The sequence below is a fragment of the Triticum dicoccoides genome, chromosome 5B (assembly GCF_002162155.2).
Source record: "Triticum dicoccoides isolate Atlit2015 ecotype Zavitan chromosome 5B, WEW_v2.0, whole genome shotgun sequence".
NCBI lineage: Eukaryota > Viridiplantae > Streptophyta > Magnoliopsida > Poales > Poaceae > Triticum > Triticum dicoccoides.
This window is the reverse complement of record NC_041389.1, coordinates 359,830,016-359,840,942: the sequence shown is the minus strand read 5'-3', so window position 1 is coordinate 359,840,942 and position 10,927 is coordinate 359,830,016.

Below are 10,927 nucleotides of genomic sequence, written 5' to 3'. Positions count from 1 at the left end.
GGGCCATGGTGGGAAGAATGCCCAACGTCACATGGCTCCACTGCTCCTTTGCGGAGACCGTAAAAGGATGGCAATAGAGGTGGTTCTACATCACCGAGCCATGCGGCGCCAACTGGGCGGCGGCCCCCGAGTTTCGATCCGGAGCCCCCATGCGGCTTACCACCTGGGAGACGAAGGGCCTGTCCTGGGGCGATTCCATTGAGCTAGCAGGACTCCAAACATGCGTCAAAAGCATGAAGGACAAGAACATCAAGCTTGTCAACGTGATCCAGGTCATGCTCGTTCGCCGAATCTTGCCCTGCCAGAGGCGGGCAGTCAATCTGTGGGAGTTCGTCCCCACCGAGCATCGGACGCTCCAGAGGCTCTACAACATGACGCACAAAGGCACATGGAAGGAGCTGTTCAAGGCCTCCGAAGTGCCTCCTCCGACATCCGAGGACCGCGGGCTTCACGCTGCATGGGCCCCTAGTCCGGTGAGTTCTTAGACCGACACCGGACACAGTTCTTCCCGGTATATTCACGGGAGTGCCTTAAGTAGTTATGTATATTTATTTCAGGATTACATGGAGATAGCGGAGCAGGTTTACTGCCCGGATCCGCTGCCAGAAGACCCAGCAGATGTTCTCCTGACGGAGATGCTAGTCCCGGCGCTGTACAAGGTGCAAGAAAAGAAGGCCGAGAAGAAGGCCCCGGGGTTCTGAAAAGGTCTCCGGCGTAAGGTTGTGCCCGAAGCCTCGTCCGAAGACGACGAGGCGGACTCCTCTCATGGAGGGGAGGAGGAAGAAGAAGAAAACGCCCCATCCGGAAAGGATGAGGGGTCCGAGGAGGCGGACCCGGGGGCCGAAAAAGGTCCTCGGCGCAGGGCCATCATTCCCCTGTCATCTGATGACGATGAGTCGGATTCCTTCCACGGAGGCGGGGGGAATCAGGAAGAGATCCTACCTTCCCCCACCGGGGGGGGAGAAGAAGAGAAAAGCCGCCCCCGGAGGGGAAGCTAGGGCGTCCAAGAACGGGAAGGGGCCCCTTCCGGACTACTCCGCCATGGCCGCTCTCAGCAAGGAGGGGTGGCTGCCCAGGGGAAGCCCCTAGCATGATCGTAAGTGTTCTCACCCTATCATGACTTCACTTCACAATATTTGTATTTATAATGCCGAAAATATGTGAAGTCCGGCCAGGGTTCACCCCGAGGTATCCTCCTCCTGGTCCCTGAGTAATTCGGAGATGAATTCGGGGTCCCAATCGTCGGACACGCGGGGTTCAAGATCCCCACGGACCGTGTCGATGAGAGCCACGGCCAGCCGGGCTCTCAGCCGAACACAATTTCGGAACCATCGATGGTTCCGGACTCAGGCAGGCGACCCCTCGCTAGGGAGGGCGAGCCGTCTGTGTCACGAACTTCCGTTGTGCATGAGGCGCCGGACGGTCTGCTGGAAGCGCTTTGCAGTGCTTCCCTGGACGAAGGGCACCGTACTCTTATGAGTACGGTGATTCGGAAGGTTTCGTCTGCCAAGAGCGGACTAACCGAAGCTTGCAATAGCCTCCTAACAGGCTTCGAGGTGAGTAATAAATATGTGCAAAATTACCACCCGATAGGTAGTAGCCCCTGATACTCTATTTGGCGTTCGGAAAGAAAAGTCGAGCAGAGGGTCAATTAATATCCGCAGGAGTCTAATCATGAGTATTGTTTTGAATAAGCAGGCTGTGCTGCTTGCTGCTGCTGCCCGTCCTGCCGAGGTTGCCAATCTGAAACGGGACCTGGAGTAGGCACAGGGAGAGCTCGACCTCACGAAGAGGCAGCTCGAGGAGAACAAATGTAAGTAATTCCCGTTCTGATATATTTAAGGGTATGTAGAATTGGTGGGTCTAACAACTAAGTGTCGTGACCGTGTAACAGGGGCCCCCGCCGAAGTGGCGGCCCTGAAGAAGGCGTTGTCCGAGGCCAAAGACAAGGCGGCCTCGGAGTGTAAGGAGCGTGAAAAGCAAAGTGCTAGGGGTAGGTGAGGTACAGCAGGAGCTCCAGGACCTCGGCAAGAAATGCGAGTCCGTGGAGCATGATCTCAAGGCGAAAGAGGTCGAGCTTGCGAAGGCCCTTACGAGCTTAAAAGACACCAAGGCTGAAGCCGAGAAAGCACAACAGGAGATCCAGGAGGCCAAAAAGATAGCAGCGGGTAAGAAGTTCTTTATGCAAAGCAAACAGGTGGAGGAGGCCTTTCTTTTTCTTACTCGAATTCGGAGCTCTCCAGGGGCATTTGCAGATCTGCCACGCAGCGTATCAGACTTTGCAGAGTTCTACCGTGCCCAGGAGGGGAACTCAATGGAGAAGCTGTTCTGGTCCCAGTATGCTGGGGCCGAACACCCGATGCCTCTGAGTGACCAACTGAAGCAGTTGGTCGAACTCCACCAGGCGGCCGAACTGGCTATGAAGGGGTTCATAGTCCGGATGTGGCCTGGTGAGCTCATGCCCAGTAGCTACTTCGGCCTGATCAAGTGGATGATGGATGCCTGCCCGCGGCTTGAGGTGATCAAGCAATCCGTGTGCATCGAGGGTGCCCGCCGGGCCCTTGCCCGCGTCAAAGTGCATTGGGGCAAGATGGATGCGGAGAAGCTGGTCAAGGACGGACCGCCGGAGGGCAAGGCGCATCGCCATCCCGAGCTGTACTATGATGGCGTTATGAAGGGTGCTCGCCTCGTGGCTGATGAATGTACCAAGGACACCATTTTTCAATGAATTCGCTTTTGTCATGGTTGTATTTTAAGGACGAAGTTACTTGCACTATGTAGCGCTTTTGTTATTTAAAATATTACCTTCTATGCAGCTGTTTATAAAATCCTGAAAGTAGGCCAGTCGTCGGCTTCCGCCCCCATGCGACTAGCACTGGGGTGTTCGTGGAAAACCCGGACATTCTTTATCCAAATGTTTGGTCCCTTAAGAAGGTGTCCAGCACATCGAACGAGGCAATCGGACTATGCGGCTTTATAACTTTCGCTTAGCCATAGAAGTCTACAATTTTAAATTTCGGCGAAGCCCCTAGAGTTCGGAAGGCCGAATTGGGGCGCTGTATACGCCTTTATCGGACAAAGCCGATTTATCGCCTAAAGCGGAAAATCTTTAAGGATTTTCTTACCTCTCGAACAGCGACCAGCTCTCGCCACATCATGCTGGTCAGTTTTCGGCTTTCTCTACTGAGGTGCTCGTCCGGAAGAACCGGGACACAATCGCAGTAGTTCTCCCTGCGCTACCTTAGCCGATATAACGGAACGTAAGGCACCAAAACAAGGGAGCCGGGCTATCCCAACTGTAGACCCAAGACATGATTCGGAGCTGATGCATATAATGCTATAAGTTCGGGGTTCCGCACTGTTTAAAGTGTTCGGACTTTTCTTGCCATACTTCGGGGTACCGTCAGAAGCCCCTGGCAAACTGGCCGTACCAAGATGTACGGATGCAATACCAAATAAACATTTATAAGAGAAAAATACTCAAATAAGGATAACAAGCTGTCGCTATATATAATCTCCCATTGACGAAAAATACGTTTAAGCGTATGTTTACAATGGATGCATTAAGAAGAGATAAAAATAGGACTCTTTAACATGTCCTATCCAGGGGCGAGCTTGTGTACAGATAGGTGAAGCAGGTATTAATGATCATAAATAGATTCCACCTGAGTATTTCCTTCTGCGCACAACGTCTGTTGCCTCCTTGGGTGTCTCTTCCATATGAGTCCGGCGATTCGGCTCTTCTGAGGATGCTGCACTAACGCGGTGTCCTGAAAGGTAAAAAGGGGAAGAGTATGAAGGTACTTTAGCGGTTACCCGCATTATTGACTGAGTCGTTCATGAGCCTCCGCCAATGCCCAAGGTATCTTGAGTGCGTAATTGTGTACGCGTGGCACGAATGCTGCTTTGAAGGGGCTTGAGCGGAGGCCGGACTGCTGATGACCCACAAGTATAGGGGATCTATCGTAGTCCTTTCGATAAGTAAGAGTGTCGAAACCAACGAGGAGCAGAAGGAAATGATAAGCGGTTTTCAGCAAGGTATTCTCTGCAAGTACTGATATAAGTGATAACAGATAGTTTTGTGATAAGATAAATTGTAACGAGCAACAAGTAACAAAAGTAAATAAAGTGAAGCAAGGTGGCCCAATCCTTTTTGTAGCAAAGGACAAGATGGAACAAACTCTTATAATAAGAAAAGCGCTCCCGAGGACACATGGGAATGTCGTCAAGCTGGTTTTCATCACGCTCATATGATTCGCGTTCAGTACTTTGATAATTTGATATGTGGGTGGACCGGTGCTTGGGTACTGCCCTTACTTGGACAAGCATCCCACTTATGATTAACCTCTATTGCAAGCATCCGCAACTACAACAAAAGTATTAAGGTAAACCTAACCATAGCATGAAACATATGGATCCAAATCAGCCCCTTACAAAGCAACGCATAAACTAGGGTTTAAGCTTCTGTCACTCTAGCAACCCATCATCTACTTATTACTTCCCAATGCCTTCCTCTAGGCCCAAATAATGGTGAAGTGTTATGTAGTCGACGTTCACATAACACCACTAGAGGTTAGACAACATACATCTTATCAAAATATCGAACGAATACCAAATTCACATGACTACTAATAGCAAGACTTCTCCCTTGTCCTCAGGAACAAACGTAACTACTCACAAAGCATATTCATGTTCATAATCAGAGGGGTAATAATATGCATAAAGGATCTGAACATATGATCTTCCACCAAATAAACCAACTAGTATCAACTACAAGGAGTAATCAACACTACTAGCAACCTACTAGCACCAATCCCGGACTTGGAGACAAGAATTGATACAAGAGATGAACTAGGGTTTGGAGATGAGATGGTGCTGGTGAAGATGTTGATGGAGATTGCCCTCTCCCGATGAGAGGAGCGTTGGTGATGACGATGGTGATGATTTCCCCCTCTCGGAGGGAAGTGTCCCCAGCAGAACAGCTCTGCCGGAGCCCTAGATTGGTTCCGCCAAGGTTCCGCCTCATGGCGGCGGAGTCTCGTCCGGAAAGGTTCCTTCTTATTTTTTTCTCATCGAAAGACTTCATATAGGAGAAGATGAGCGTCGGAGAGCCACCAGGGGGCCCATGAGGTAGGGGTGTGCGCCCAGGGGGGAGGGGTGCGCCCCCCACCCTCGTGAGCAGGGTGGGGGCCCCCTGGCCTTCATCTTTGGCAATGATTTTTCTTTATTTATTTTAAGATATTTCGTGGAGTTTCAGGACTTTTGGAGTTGCAAAGAATAGGTCTCCAATATTTGCTCCTTTTCCAGCCAGAATTCCAGCTGCCGGCATTCCCCCTCTTCATGGTAAGCCTTGTAAAATAAGAGAGAATAGCCATAAGTATTGTGACATATCGTGAAATAATAGCCCATAATGCGATAAATATCGATATAAAAGCATGATGCAAAATGGACGTATCAACTGCTAATCACGATCTTGACATTCGTGTTGATCCTGTTGCGGGGTGCTCCGGACCCGTTTGACAGTGCTCAAAGTTGTCACCGGATTGGTTTGTCGGAGGAGGCCGCATTATTGTACTTCTGCCGCGAGGGCTGCCATGTGCTCTTCTGTTCGAAGGGAGCGGTCCATATTTCCATTGACAATGATGACCCCGCGTGGTCCCGGCATCTTGAGCTTGAGATATGCGTAGTGTGGCACCGCATTGAATCTTGCAAATGCGGTCCGCCCGAGTAGTGCGTGGTAGCCACTGCGGAAAGGGACGATATCGAAGATCAGCTCTTCGCTCCTGAAGTTGTCTGGGGATCCGAAGACCACTTCCAATGTTATAGAACCCGTGTAGCGGGCCTCCACTCCAGGAATAACACCTTTAAAGGTGGTTTTGGTGGGCTTGATCCTTGAAGGATCAATGCCCATCTTGCGCACTGTGTTCTGATAAAGCAGGTTCAGGCTGCTGCCGCCGTCCATAAGGACACGCGTGAGGTGGAATCTGTCGATGATTGGGTCTAAGACCAATGCGGCTGAGCCGCCATGACGGATGCTGGTGGGATGATCCCTACGGTCAAAGGTGATCGGACAAGCTGACCATGGGTTGAACTTGGGGGCGACTGGCTCCATCGCATAGACGTCCAGTAGTGCCCGCTTCCGTTCCTGCTGGGGGATGTGGGTGGCGTAGATCATATTGACTGTTTTCACCTGGGGGAAGTTTCTTCTGCCCCCCCCCCCATATTCGGACGCCGGGGCTCATCGTCATCGTCGTTGTGCAGCCCCTTGTCCTTGTTTTCGGCGTTTATCTTGACGGCCTGTTTGAATACCCAGCAGTCTCTATCGGTGTGGTTGGTTGGTTTGTCCGGTGTGCCATGAATTTGGCACGAGCGCTCTAGTATGCAGTCCAGACTGGACGGTCCCTGATTATTTCTTTTGAACGGCTTTTTCCGCTGTCCGGATTTAGGTCCGCTGAATCCGGCGTTGACTGTCGTGTCTTCCGTGCTGTCGCCATTGTTCCATCTCTTATGTCTGTTGCGTCGTGGCTTGCCGTTAGCATCGCGGCCGTCCGAAGTGCCGGAATGTGGCATGGTGCTGCTGCGAGCCAACCAGCTATCCTCACGCGCACAAAAACGGGTCACTAGGGTTGTGAGAGCTGCCATAGACTTGGGTTTTCCTGGCCGAGGTGTCGAGCGAGCCACTCGTCACGGATATTCTGCTTAAAAGCCGCCAGGGCTTCGGCGTCCGGACAGTCGACTATTTGGTTCTTTTTAGTGAGGAACCGAGTCTAGAATTTCTGGGCTGACTCTCCGGGCTGTTGAGTAATGTGGCTCAAGTCATCGGCATCTGGTGTTCGCACATATGTGCCCTGGAAGTTGTCAAGGAATGCATCTTCCAGGTTTTCCCAACTGCCAATGGAATTTGCTGGCAGGCTGTTTAACCAGTGCCGGGCTGGTCCTTTGAGCTTAAGGGGGAGATACTTGATGGCGTGTAGATCATCTCCGCAGGCCATGTGAATGTGGAGAAGGAAATCTTCGATCCATACTGCGGGGTCTGTTGTGCCATCGTATGATTCGATGTTTACGGGTTTGAACCCTTTTGGGAATTCATGATCCATTACTTCGTCTGTGAAGCAGAGGGGGTGTGCGGCGCCTCTGTGCCGGGCTATGTGGCTACGCAGGTCGGATTGATCTGGGTTGCTATGCTCGGCCCGGCCGGATTTGTTGATGGTGTATCCGGCGTGACGGCCGTCGTCGCGCGCTGGGGCACGCCCCCATAATTCGTAGATCAATCTTGGTTGTCCTGCTTTATTGTCCAGAATATCTGGCAGGTCGTGCCTGTTACCCTGAGCCGTAGTGTATCGGCGTGGGGCTGTGGGCTGGTATCCGGGCTGGTACCCCATTTTGTCCCGGCCACGTGGTGGCCGGTCAGCCGTCTGGCATTCGAGTCCATATTCCTCGGCTGCCAGGACTTCAGTCCATCTATCTGTGAGCAGGTCTTGATCAGCTTGTAGTTGCTGCTGCTTCTTCTTTAGGCTCCTTGCAGTGGCTATAAGCCTACGCTTGAAGCGCACCTACTCCACGGGGTCCTCAGGTACGCCGAACTCGTCGTCGCCGAGGCTAATCTCGTCTTTGGAGGGGGGCATGTAGTTGTCCTCGTCCCGGTATGCGTCTGTCGCCTGTTCTTCTGGGATGGCATGCTCATCTTCCTGTTCGGCCTGCTCAAAGGTAGGTTGATCAGGGTCATATTCTTCTTCGGCGCCATCCGGATTATTTTTGCCTCCGGGGCCGGTGTTGCTATGGCGGGGCATGGAGCGGCGCCGACGATGCCCATTCTTTGATCTTCTTCCCGAGGGGTTGTCCTCCGTTGCCTCGCCGCCATTAGTTTCCTTCGGAGTGTCCACCATATATATATCATATGAGGAGGTGGCTGTCCACCGCCCGGTGAGCGGTGGCTCCTGTGATTCTCCTACATCGTCGTCCATACCATCGATGTCTTCGGAGTCGAAATCAAGCACGTCGGTTAGATCATCGATCGTGGCAATGAAGTGGGTGGTGGGTGGTCAACGAATTCTGTCGTTGTCTGCTTCCCACTCGAGCCGGACATAGTTCGGCCCGGAGTCTCCTGACAAGGAGAGAGACTTCAATAAGTCCAGCATGTTACCAAAGGGCGAGTGCTCACCGGAGCCCAACCAGGATCGGTGGGCTCGGAGGCGCGCGGACTGGAACCTGCATCCGGATATGAATCCGGGGGTCCAGAGTCACAGGTTTCCTCAGAGGTGAAACATGTGTTCGGCTCCATCGCCGATGAAGGTACGGCCTGCGGGGCACAGCCCAGGCCTCCGTCCTTGGGCGAGGCAACCTGTCCCAGATTTATATCCGAGGCTTCCGCCGGGATGATATCCCGAGCGACGTCTGACAGCAGGTCTAAGCCGTGCTCATCGCGACTGTTCGGCGCTTCTGGCGCTGGCCCGAATCCGTCGAAGATCAAGTCTATGCGGATATCCGCCGTGTAGTTCAGGTTTCCGAACCTTATTTGATGGCCGGGGCATAGCTATCGATCTGCTCCAAGTGGCCATGCGAATTGGCCCGCAGTGCGAAGCCGCTGAACACGAAGATCTGTCCGGGGAGAAAAGTCTCACCTTGGACTGCGTCGTTAGTGATGATTGAAGGAGTCATCGAGCCTGACGGCGAGGTCACAGAGGAACTCTCAATGAAAGCACCAATGTCGGTGTCAAAACCGGCGGATCTCGGGTAGGGGGTCCCGATCTATGCGTCAAGGCTGATGGTAACAAGAAGTAAGGGACATAGGTGTTTAACCAGGTTTGGGCCCTCTCGATGGAGGTAAAACCCTACTTCCTGCTTGATTAATATTGATGATATGGGTAGTACAAGAGTAGATCTACCACCAGATCGTAGAGGCTAAACCCTAGGAGCTAGCCTATGATGGTATGAATGTAATTGTGATCGGCCTTCTAAGGACCAACCTCTCTGGCTTATATAGACACCGGAGAGGACTAGGGTTTACATGGAGTCGGTTACAAGGAAGGAAACATAATATCCGGATCGCCAAGCTTGCCTTCCACGCCAAGGAAAGTCCCATCCGGACACGGGCAGAAGTCTTGAGTCTTGCAGCTTCACGCTTCAATAGTCCGGACGTTATACACAGTCCGGCTATCCGGATTCCCCCTAATCCAGGACTCCCTCAGTCGTCATGTTAATTCTTTTCCAACCGGTGTGCTTCTCTTCAAGTGGATCCGATCATTTCAACATTTGCGAGTTCAATTCTAACTTTTCTCAACGGTATCCATTCCATCTACCCCAAGTTGCCTTTGTTTTCCCGCCCTCCCACCCTTAACTTTGAGGACTCAGATTTCTTAATCATGTATCCTTTTATTTGTGAGAAGTCTCTTCATTCGTTTCTTTCAATGTTCTTATCCGGTGATTTCCCATGAAGATGCTCAATAGTTTCAAGTTCATCATCCTTCGTTGTTATTTCTTCTCCGATGGATCCAATGCAAGCTTTCAGTGTTGATCATATTGTTTTCCTCGTGTCAAATGCTTTCTCATACCGGTGCACCTGTCAATCACTCACTTCTCGCTATTGAATTGTTCTGGAGTGCTGAAGATATCTCCGAAGGCTCGTCTTTTCGTTCAAGATCCGTTCAAGCTATTTGGAGATTATTATCTCATTCAAGTCATTTAATTCAACCGGTGCAATCTCTCTTTTAAAAATCGTTCAACGCTGTTTCCTTTTGAGTGGGCCCTAACCCACAGGTCTTTCCCCAGGATCTTACCTAACTCTCCTAAATTTTCCCGGAGCTATTCCCAAATTCTTTTCGAAGTTTGACATAAGAATGAATCTCATCAGTCAGACGTTTTCCAAGATCGATTTCAAATTATTTTTCAGTGTTGGCTCAACCTTTTGTTTTTTCATTCTCCCGGAGTATCTCAACAATTCATGGTGGTGCTTCTCGTTGTCATTCGCGGATTTTGAAGACCGAAGAAGAGTTACTCTTAAATCCTTACCCGTTCTTCCAATGATGCGTAGTTCAATCTTGATGCCATCCTCTCATAATTGTTTTTGATTGTGACAATTCTTTTCTTACCATCCGGAGCATTTCATGAGTTGTTTCCATTTCTTTCCTCCAAAGGCCATCATGTCATAATTCTTCATTCTCAGCGTGTAGTTATAGTTCTCCAAATCTTACTAGTGGATCGTTCAAGTATACTCTTTAGTCAGCTCATGATATCTTTCTTTGATGTATCTAAATCCCCTCATGTATCTTCATTTGTTTTCCAATTCTTCCCGGTGACTTGTGCCTTTGCTACTTTCATTTTCAATTCTTACGGTGGTTCGTTCAAGATTTCTCTTCCTTCGTTATCGTATCAATTCATTCGTTCTTTCGTTGTTTCAATTCCATCGGTGGGTCCATCAATACCTTCTCAAGTTTGCACTATAGCTTTCTTAATCCTTTCTACGAGAATAAGTAGTATGCCAAATCCATTGCTTGTCATCAATTTATTTGATGAAGGATAAGCATACAATAAATCTTATTCTTATTTCCTTGAGGTGATTCAATTCTTTTTCTTCCGGAGATTGTTCATGTTGAAGTAATTCTCGGATCTAGTGTTTCATCTTTTCCTTTTCCGGAGTTCCAAGTTTTCTCGGTTATATCGTCGCGAAGCTTCATCTAAATCATCGCAAGGCTTCACCTTGTGTCTTCAACTTCCCTTTCTTTTTATCATCCTTTTATTACCAGAGTTCTTCCTGGAGGCTCTACATGGTGGGTCGTCAAGTTTTCTTTTCATTCTTCAATTGTTCTTCAAGATTTCTCTTGAAGCTAAGATCCGCCAAGCTATACTCAAAAATAAACATGGTGCTCAACACATGTTTTTTTGAGGAGTTCAAGTATTCTTCTTCTTGCATTTTGAAGTGCAATTCTTT